Below are 9,589 nucleotides of genomic sequence, written 5' to 3'. Positions count from 1 at the left end.
AAGCACCTCAAGTCCTCAAAGGGAGCTACTCTCCGTGTGTCTCTGTGTCTGTGTGTGTGTGTGGGATTAGGGAAGCATGCGACCTCTGAGGAGTAGAGGGGGTGGTTTTAGGGGGGTAGAGATGGTGGTTTTAGAGGGGGTAGAGAGTGGTCGCGGTGGTAGCAGAGGTGGACGTTTTGGTGGCCGTGGCAGCGGTGGATTTTGCGACGAAGGACCTCCTACGAAAGTTACAGAGGTTGCTTCCTATCTTCACGCATGTGAAGGTGACGCTGTAACCAAGCTCACGAATGAGAAAATGCCATACTTCAATGCACCTATCTATTTGCAAGAACAAGACCCAGATTGGGAAGGTTGATAAAATATTTGGTCTCATCAATGAATCTTTATTTTCTATTAAGATGATGGTGTTGGACAAGTGTGTGTCCATCAAACCCGGTTCGGTTCGGTTCAACCCGGTTCACCTTTGTATTGAACATTTATACATTTTAGTTTAATATTGTCACATGTGATGTAAACTTTTTTAGCATTATGTGTCCGTAAGTTATACTTAAAATGGTAGTCACGACTAGGGTTTGGGCTGGGCACCCTTAGCATATGGTCGTCGCATTGGGTATGCATAGACATGTGATGTCAGGGTACGAATGCGAGTGCTCACATGTTTGATGTGTGCATTGGCGAAGAATCTACTTTGTCGATTCCCTCATGTATTACTGCCAGATGTTGGAAGGGATAGACATGTGTCACCGACACCCTGTACCTGAGGGAACCCTGTCACTGCAAATTTTGATCGCATTCTTTGGTTCATCAATGACTGAGACTCAAGCGAGTCAAAGCCGGTGTTCTGGGAATGTGTGAACACTTTGTGAGTGAAGGAGTTATCCAACACAGTCACCACTGCCCGATTGGGGAACACCAAGATAGAGACTGTCTGTGCATGGTCGGATCAGAATCTGGATCCAGTACCGTTTTGGAAATGGTTTTGCAAAATTATTTTACATAAAATGATACATTATTTATAATTATTTCAAATAAAGTGTTTTATCAAGTTTTGCGGGACCCGATCAAATGCACAGATGCTCTTATATGGACATGTACTATGGATTGGGGTTTGGCAGTACATGTGTACATGCCCTAGATTCCATAATGATGGTGTTAATTAGTGGGGGGGTTGTATATGATAAATTGTTATTATATAGGGAGTTATTTGGAATTTACCAATTTAATTGGCTCTTTATTTAATTAATGGATTTGGTGCTAATTGTAATTATCCATTAATAATTAAATAAAGAATATAATTAATACTTTCCCTATTAGATGCTGCTTCTTCACCTGTGTAGCACTTTGAGTTTAAACAGAACTGCCAAACAAAGAGAGAGAGAGAGAGAGAGAGAGAGAGAGAGAGAGAGAGTCAGACTCTCACAGGGGTTCTATTAAATCCTACTAGGATTTAATTAAATTAAAATATTATAAATAGGGGACCATAAAATACAAAAGAGAGAAGCTCTCCACGTTTTTTGGAGCAGACACTCTCTCTCCTACATTTTTGGTTTCTCTCTCTCCCTCTTGTGATCTCTCTTCTTCTTCTTGCTTCTCTCAACTGTGTTTGAGAGTTAGGGTTTGTGAAACCCTAGATCTGTGCTGAGGAGTTTGAGGGCATCTGGGATTGGCGTGTAGAACCTTGGTAGCACCATTGGAGGTTCAGATCTGTTTGCTTGGAGCGCTCACTGGAGGAAGAACCACTGTCTATTGGAGGAGCAACACCTGAGGCTCACCAGGTTAGTATTTCTTTATTAATTCCTTTTGTTCATTGATTATTAATATTTATGGGATGTGAAAGAAACTCAAATCGATTAATTTCCGCCGCGCATTCGAGTATGGGATTGATCCCTCTTGCCATGTGATGGACTAGAGACGAATTTCTCCATCCCTATTGTGATAATTAATTTTATGGGACGCAATAGGGAAGGAGAAACCCTAATAGGGATGCACCAGGGTTCCCATGGGCGACCATGGAAAACCCTAAAATTTAATGGGGCACCCATGGGACACCATGGGATAACCCAGGGTGTGCAAAACCCTAATTTTTCTGTATATTAGTTTCCCTAGGGAACCATGGTTTGATCCCTGGACCGTTGTTTGACCAACAGATGGAAGGCATCGTGGCAACTTCATATTCATTGGGTGACAAGTTTTACATTGACCTGGGGAAGCTTTTGCCCTTTTCAAGATTTCTCCCACAGCCAAAGGGACAGGTACAAGCTGGTGGAAGACGTGGAGATCGTGGAGGCAGAGGTGGCTCTTTTAGAGGTGGCGGTTTTCGTGGAAGGGATGCTCCAAGGGGAGGCAGGAGTGGTCCTTTTAGAGGTGGTGGCCGTGGTGGTGGCTTTAGGGGCCGAGGGAGGTCATAGAACAATTGTATATCTTTTTTCACCTGTCATTCCAAAGTGTGTATCTGGGCAATGGAATGCAACAGAGAATATTGTGTTTTGAGGACCAATGATCAATGGTTGATAGAAATTGAGTAGTCTTTATTACTTGCTGCCCAAAAAAAAAAATTTGGTACCTGCAGTCCAACAATCTTTGGATTGAAATCAATCGATCCTTCTCGGTTCTCTTTGAAATTTGGAACATAGGTCAAACATCTAAGGGTGACCCTAACCCTAAATCCCTGCTTTGAAGCCCAAGTCGCAACTCCTTGTTTTTTTTTTTGTTTTTTTTTCTCTCTTACCACCTCATCTGGTTCAGCTATTTTTTGTTAAAATATTAATTGATCTTTGCCCGACAATCTCCAAACAAGCTAGCCTTGGACGTCGCGACTACAGCTGCTTCAGCTCCGGAGAAGCCAGTGGGGTCAGGGTGACCTCTCGTATTTGATTAATTTGAGCTTCTTCTCATCCCTTCCCGTTTTCTAGGAAGGAAGATGGGTGAAGAGGGAATATCTTCACACACCACTTCTTCAAAAAAGTATTCTACACATGACCATACCAACCTATTTTTCATTTTTATATGCTATTATGTCTAATGTTTACCAAACAATTTTTAGTTTTTGATCAAAAATAGTTTTCATTAATGATTTTTGTTAAATAGACAAAAATAAAAAATAAAAACTATACCAAAGATAGCCAAAGATATCTAGTGGTCAAAATTACCATATCATCCTTCCATATACCATTAGATAAGCCATCCAACCAAGCTTAGGTAGATAGGCCACCTAACCAACCTTTATGGGTGTCAATTGGCCAGTTCGGTCCAATTTTCGATTGGATTAAACCAGCTTTGGTCTATTATTGGGCCAACCAAAACCAAGCCATCGAAGAATTTTTTATTTAGTCAATTTTGGGTTTGGTGTTGTTTCTTATCATTCTTTTTGCTACTAGTTTGCCATCGGACTATTATTACGTTCAGTCCGGTTTTAAGTTTACGTGTATACATAATGAAATTAATAGGGAAAATCATGGTTTGTTTGGCTTTTTTGTTGCTTATCGGATTACTCTTTTCCGATCTTAGTTATTTTATTGCGCTCGGTCCAATTTATTTTTATCAATGCATTCAATCATTTGGTTCAGTATCAATTTATACCTGTTCCTTAAACCCCAATCTCAAAACTAAACCAATAATAGTTTGAATCCAAACTAATAAGAATGTGTCTGGGCTGAATTTTGACACCCTTACCAAGCTCTATGGCATTTGCCTTCATATATATATATATTTTTTCTCCTGAAAAGTTCGTCTAAGCATCGGAAAGGAACTTTCTAGTTATTACCTGTTGTTGGTGAAGCCTGATTTGGTCCAGAAAGTGCGGTTGAGACCTTCGGAGGGCTGCTTCGGCCTAGAAACGATCTCGGAATGCTGAATAATGGCGGGGCTCCTCGCCTTTGTGGAGTTGTGTTGGGCTCTTCGAGATCTTTGAAATGAGTACTTTTGAGCCATGTGTTATGTTTTGGTCCGGCTCTTTTTTTTTTTTTTAGCATTTTTTGGGTTAGGGGTACTTTTGTACTTTCTGGGGTTAAGGCTTTCTTATATAATGTTCTTATCTCTTTGAGATAGGATTATGAGGGTTTGTAACATTTTCAGAGAAAAATAGTGAAACCTGTTCTACTGCTCGGCCGTGGATGTAGCTTCCATCTTGGAGGTGAACCACGTAAATCTCTGTGCTGTGCGTTGTGTGTGCTCTCTCTATTTTCGTTTTTCTTCTGCAAATCGCCATTCTGGGCGTTGTTTTTAACATTACCAAAAAAAGAAAAGAAAGGAACTTCCTAGTGGATGCTTCAAAATTTTCGAGCGGAAATTGGATAACACAGTCTTGGGCCTCTTGGCCTTTGGATATCTTAAGAACATGTAAATTGACCACATACTGAAATTTAGATCTTAGTTCAATCCAATATCTTTTTATACGTTGGCATATATTTCCATGTATTTCTACGCACATTTTAAAACTGAGACCGCTATTGTGTATTTTGTATTAAATCATTCAAAGCTCGATTTTGTCACTTGACTAATTCTAACTAAATTGAAACTTTGTGTACATGTGTGATATTGGATTTTACCAATCCAAGATCTTTGGGCCCATTCAAGCTATTTTTTGCTAGATATTAAATCTTATTTCCAAGGTGAACCGCTCAGAGAAGTCTTTCAATTTTTTTAGGAGAAAGAACATTAACTAGTGATGTGCCTCGACGTGTACCTGTTATCCAGGAACAGGCATGCGCAAAATGATGGGCGTACCCCCTGGAAAGGCGGAAAGTGTCACACCCCCATCCCAGACAAGGGATACAATACATTATAAGGGGTGACTAGGACGACGCGTGTCATCCTACTAAGCTGCCAGGATCACTGACACAATGTCCCAACGTACAGTTATAACCAATATTAAAATAATATAATATCAGAGTGCGGAAAGGAAAATATTACATTCCAAAAGATCAATAGTTTTGCGGAAGCGTATAAAATCAAATAATTACAAGATGATCAAAGCCTAGATGATAAATACTGTAATTAATCCATTTTCCATTACCATCTAATAATATCAACAAGGGTATCACAATAAATGTTTATACATGGGCCTACGCCCTAAAATAAATAGAAGGGGAACAAGTCCCTAGAATTCTCACGGCCCGTAGGCACAATCGTCACAAGGGCACCCATTGCCATGTTCCTCTAACACGCCTTTCGGCCCTCCGTACTCGCATCATAATCTAAAAAAGTGTGTACACGAGGGGTTAGCTCCACCGAGCCGGTGAGGGGATGGGGATGCACAAACACACAATTCACATAGTCCAATGATGCATGCATATGTTAAGTAAATTTTCTACCTAACATCACAACTAAGTCGAGGTATATGCTATCGTGACAATTCGGAGACACGGGTCACTTAACTTATTGCCACAATGAAACCTCAATTGTCACCTGGGACCTACGCCGATCGAAGCCTCCAAGACCACTCGGTGGCAGACCCGATAACCAATACTACCATGACGGCCTCTCCCACCTCCACGTAATCCGGTGTCATCGATTACCCAACACCTAAACCCCCGTTGGTAAGGGTCGCATATAAGGGTGTAAAATCCCGCCGAGATATACTACATGCAAGTCCTATCGTCCCGAGAGGTAATCTGGGAGCATCAACTTTTCATCCGGTTTAGTGCCCGACACAAGACGGCAGCACAACGATACGCTTCAATATGACATTTAACATAATTACTTCATAAATGTATATAGTATCCGGTTCCGATACGCACCCATCGGCACCAAGACCCATCAAAGTAAAGCATCTCCAATTAACATCATAACAATCATATATAAAAATATGCAATATGCGCAAGCATGCTTAATAATTTATAATGATGACATAATATACAATGCAATAATAATATCAAACCCAAACAACCAAACCCACTCACAATATGTGTTATGTCCCGATGTTATGAGTTGTTGCCGCAATCAAGTAACACGTCACAAGATGAAAACTTTAAACCTAAATAAAGAGTGAAAACAGAGTTAATTAAGTAAAGGGACGGATCCCCAAAAGGTCTCCCATAATTACTTTAAGTACAAGGTTTCAGAAGTGGAGTGGTTGCAGGAGTGGTTTCATGCCCAATTTCTGCAACCACAGTTAAATCCTAGGAAATCAGGGGCTCAGGACAGTCTCAGTCCAGTGCGGTTGTAGGAGTGATTTCTCAGAAAATGAAACCGCACATAAATCCTAGCTTTCCAGGGGCCTATTCAGGGGGTGGTTGCAAGGGTGGTTTCTCGTAGGTCTTGAAACTGCATGTAAAACCACATACCTGCAGAATCGAAAATTGAAAGGTTTCTCACCAAGGATTCATTTCCCAAGGGGTTTAAAGGTAAGGAGGCTTCAAAAAAACTTCCTCCTAGGTCTATTAGGGTTCTAAGACCTCATTAGGTCCATGAAATCCCAAGGATTTAAGATGAAAAGCAAATAGAACCTAATTTAGGACATAATAGGGTAGAAACCCTAAATTTCTCAAATGGAAAGAGATTGCTTAGGCTTAGAGCTTGTAATGGAGTGAAATAACTCCACCATAGTCTAGGTTTAGAAGTTCTATTGATTTCTTGGGTTCCAAGAGAACCCTAGGTCGAATCTCTCCCATTTCCCAAACCCCAAAACCCAAAATAGAAGAAAAGAGGTGGGATTGAATGGCTTACCTACCCCAAGGAAGTGGTGCTCCACGTTGAGGGCTCCAAGAAGTGGTCTTCAAGCCTCCAACCAAGATTTTCCACCCTTCTTCCTCCTTTTCTCCTTCCTTCTTTCTTCTTCCCTTCTTTCTTCTTTCTTCTTTCTCTTTTCTCTCCTCTTTCTCTCCTCCATGATTTAGGTTAGATGGGAGAAGTAAAGAGAAAGAATGCTTCTCCCCCCCTTTTGTCTTATTTATAGAAAGTGACTTGGGTCCTTTAAGTTAAATGGGTCAAGAGTTAAATGGGTGGATCCAAGATAAATGGGTCATTAAGCCAAATGGGTACTTTAAGTTAAATGGGTCAAGAGGGCTTAATGGGTTGACCCATTAGTTCTATTTGGGTAAGAGAAAGGAATACCCAACCTTAGGTCAAATAGAGTTAGATGGACCCTTAGGTTAAATTACCACTTAAGCCCAATGGACTTCTTAAGCTAATGGGTCTGCTCACTAGTTATAATTAGGAAAGAACCTAATTAAAAGATGAGCTCACATGATATGGGTATAATTACTCTTCACATGTTTCCCCAAGACAAGTGGGGCCCATAAGTGAATTATTCCCAACTCAACTAAAATAGCCCGGGCGGTCCAAACCTTGATCCGCACTTCGAGGGCATTGAGGGAAAAGGTAAATAAATAAGCAAAGGGCTAGAACTTACTTCTCCATTGCCATGGTGTGTCAATGGCAAGCCCGTATCATGGTCAATAATTTGTAGCTGGGTTTGACCATCATCAAGAACAGGTCTCCAGCATACAAGGCAATGGTATCTACACGTCATGAGGGAGAAATAATAATTAATTATACTCCCGGGGTATGGGTATAACAGAAAGGACCAGGGGTAAACCGATCATTTTGCGCGCGGCTATGCCTGGGCGCACGTACACGCCAAGGCACAACACCAGTCAGTGTTCATTTTTTTTTTTAAATTCAAAATTTAAAATCCAAATACCATTTCCCATAAATGAAATGAAATTTAAGGGAAAAAATAACATGTCTGGTCTCGAGGAGCCTTCACATAGACATAAGAGCACGCCAAATTACTGCTCGCTCCGTGAAATAAAAAATCTCATTCATGTTAAGGCGTTGCGCGCGGTCTTATTGGCCCCCATATTGTTTCAAGGGCCACATGACTAGGCAATGATGTCATGCCAACAATTTTACCACTATGTTTATAGGGAAAATCTTGCAGTAACCAAGATTGATTATAACAAGATTGTAACCTTTCTTATTTGCACTTTTAGTATAACATTGTTTCCAATTAAGGTAAATCCTGCCTATTTCATATAAAAACTACATTAAATAACTTCCAATTTTTTGAAAACTCATTTTTATCTTCATATTAAATAACTTTTGGGAATAAAAAAGAGACTTCTGTGGTACATTCGTTGGATGGGGGAGAGGGAAGAAGCATAATTACACATTCTCTTTTCATACCTATCTAACGGTTGAAGGCACAATCAAATACATACATAGCTATGTGTAAAACGTTGTGTATCTTTAAAGGAAAAATGAATCTATCTTGGAGCGTGGCCCCTATGCATGCGTACTGGCCAATGGAAGAGGATGCACAAGCATGGTGTTCATTTCATGCGCTCAAGTGTCTTGGCACAAGGGCCATGGTTCCTCATAAAGAACGCTGCCCCTATTTATAATTAGGTCCAGATTTGCTATGATTTCTATTTTAATTTCTGATTGATTTCATGAAATAATCAGCAAATAGAGATTTTTTGTTAAGAAATGGAAATTGTTTTGATTGTATCAATAGGAAATATTTCAAGAATAAAAATCAAATGATTTCTATTTCAATTAATTAAGATATAAAAATCAAACCAAACAATTTCTAAAATGAAAATCATACCAAATCATGTCTAGGATAAACGTTTTCTATCCAAAAGCGGTAATTCCTACTTCCTAAGGCTGTGCGAGACCCAATCACCGTCCCTTCTCATGTTTGCTTACAGGGATTAAAATGGCTAGACATGCTCTTGAAATCTCTCATCTTTTATTTGTTGATGATATTTTCATATTTTGCAGAGCTATGCCTGAGAATCTTTTAACTATTATAGCAATACTTGATTTGTTCTCGGACCTTTCAGGTCATGAGATAAATTTCTCCAAAAGTGAAATCCATTTTAGCAAAAATGCTACATCGGCAAATATATCTCATCTTTGTTCTATTTTAGGCATTTCTGAAATGTCCAAAGATACTTTTTATCTTGGAACTAACTTGTTTCCTCTCATATAAAAAACTAAATGCTTGGCTCATTTTGTAAATAGATTTTATAATAGATTATCATCTTGAAAATCTAACTTTCTTTCCTATGCAAGACGTAGTGTTCTTATTAAATCTGTGCTTAGATTTTTACCTGCTTATCTCATGAATTGTTTCTATTTTCCTCATAATATTTTTAAGAAACTTGTTTCCATCTGGCATAATTTCTGGAATGGGGCACTGAGGGGCATAGGAAAACCTCTTTGATTTCTTGGAAGAAATTTTGTCGTCATTTGTCTGATGGTGGCCTGGGCTTCAGAAGGGCTAGAGTCCATAATGAGGCCCTCCTGTTGAAAATGGGTTGGAGACTTTTAAATAATAGCAATGCTTTGTGGGCAGGGGTTCTTAAAGCCCGTTATTTTCCCAACTCCTACATGTTTGATTCAAAAACCGCCTCAAAAAAGGGATCTTGGACTTGGAATAGCATTACTAAAATCATAGGTACCTTAAAGTCCTTTAGTTTTAGGAGAATCGACAATGGTCAAGATACCTACTTTTGGATTGACCCTTGGATTTCTTCCATCCCTGGTTTTACGATCTCTTTGGGTGCTTCCCAAAGATTGTTTCCTGAGAAAGTCTGTTTGTTTTTTTTAATAATGATTTCACTTGGGATTGTGACCGGCT

General features: G+C 39.6%; 1 pseudogene; it reads left to right on the top strand.

Annotated features, from left to right (window-relative positions):
- On the top strand, nucleotides 1–2,543 carry LOC122642950 (annotated as a pseudogene).
- Nucleotides 2,544–9,589: the final 7,046 nt, after the last annotated feature.

This window comes from Telopea speciosissima, chromosome 10 (assembly GCF_018873765.1).
Source record: "Telopea speciosissima isolate NSW1024214 ecotype Mountain lineage chromosome 10, Tspe_v1, whole genome shotgun sequence".
Lineage (NCBI taxonomy): Eukaryota > Viridiplantae > Streptophyta > Magnoliopsida > Proteales > Proteaceae > Telopea > Telopea speciosissima.
This window is presented reverse-complemented; position numbering and strand designations above follow the sequence as displayed.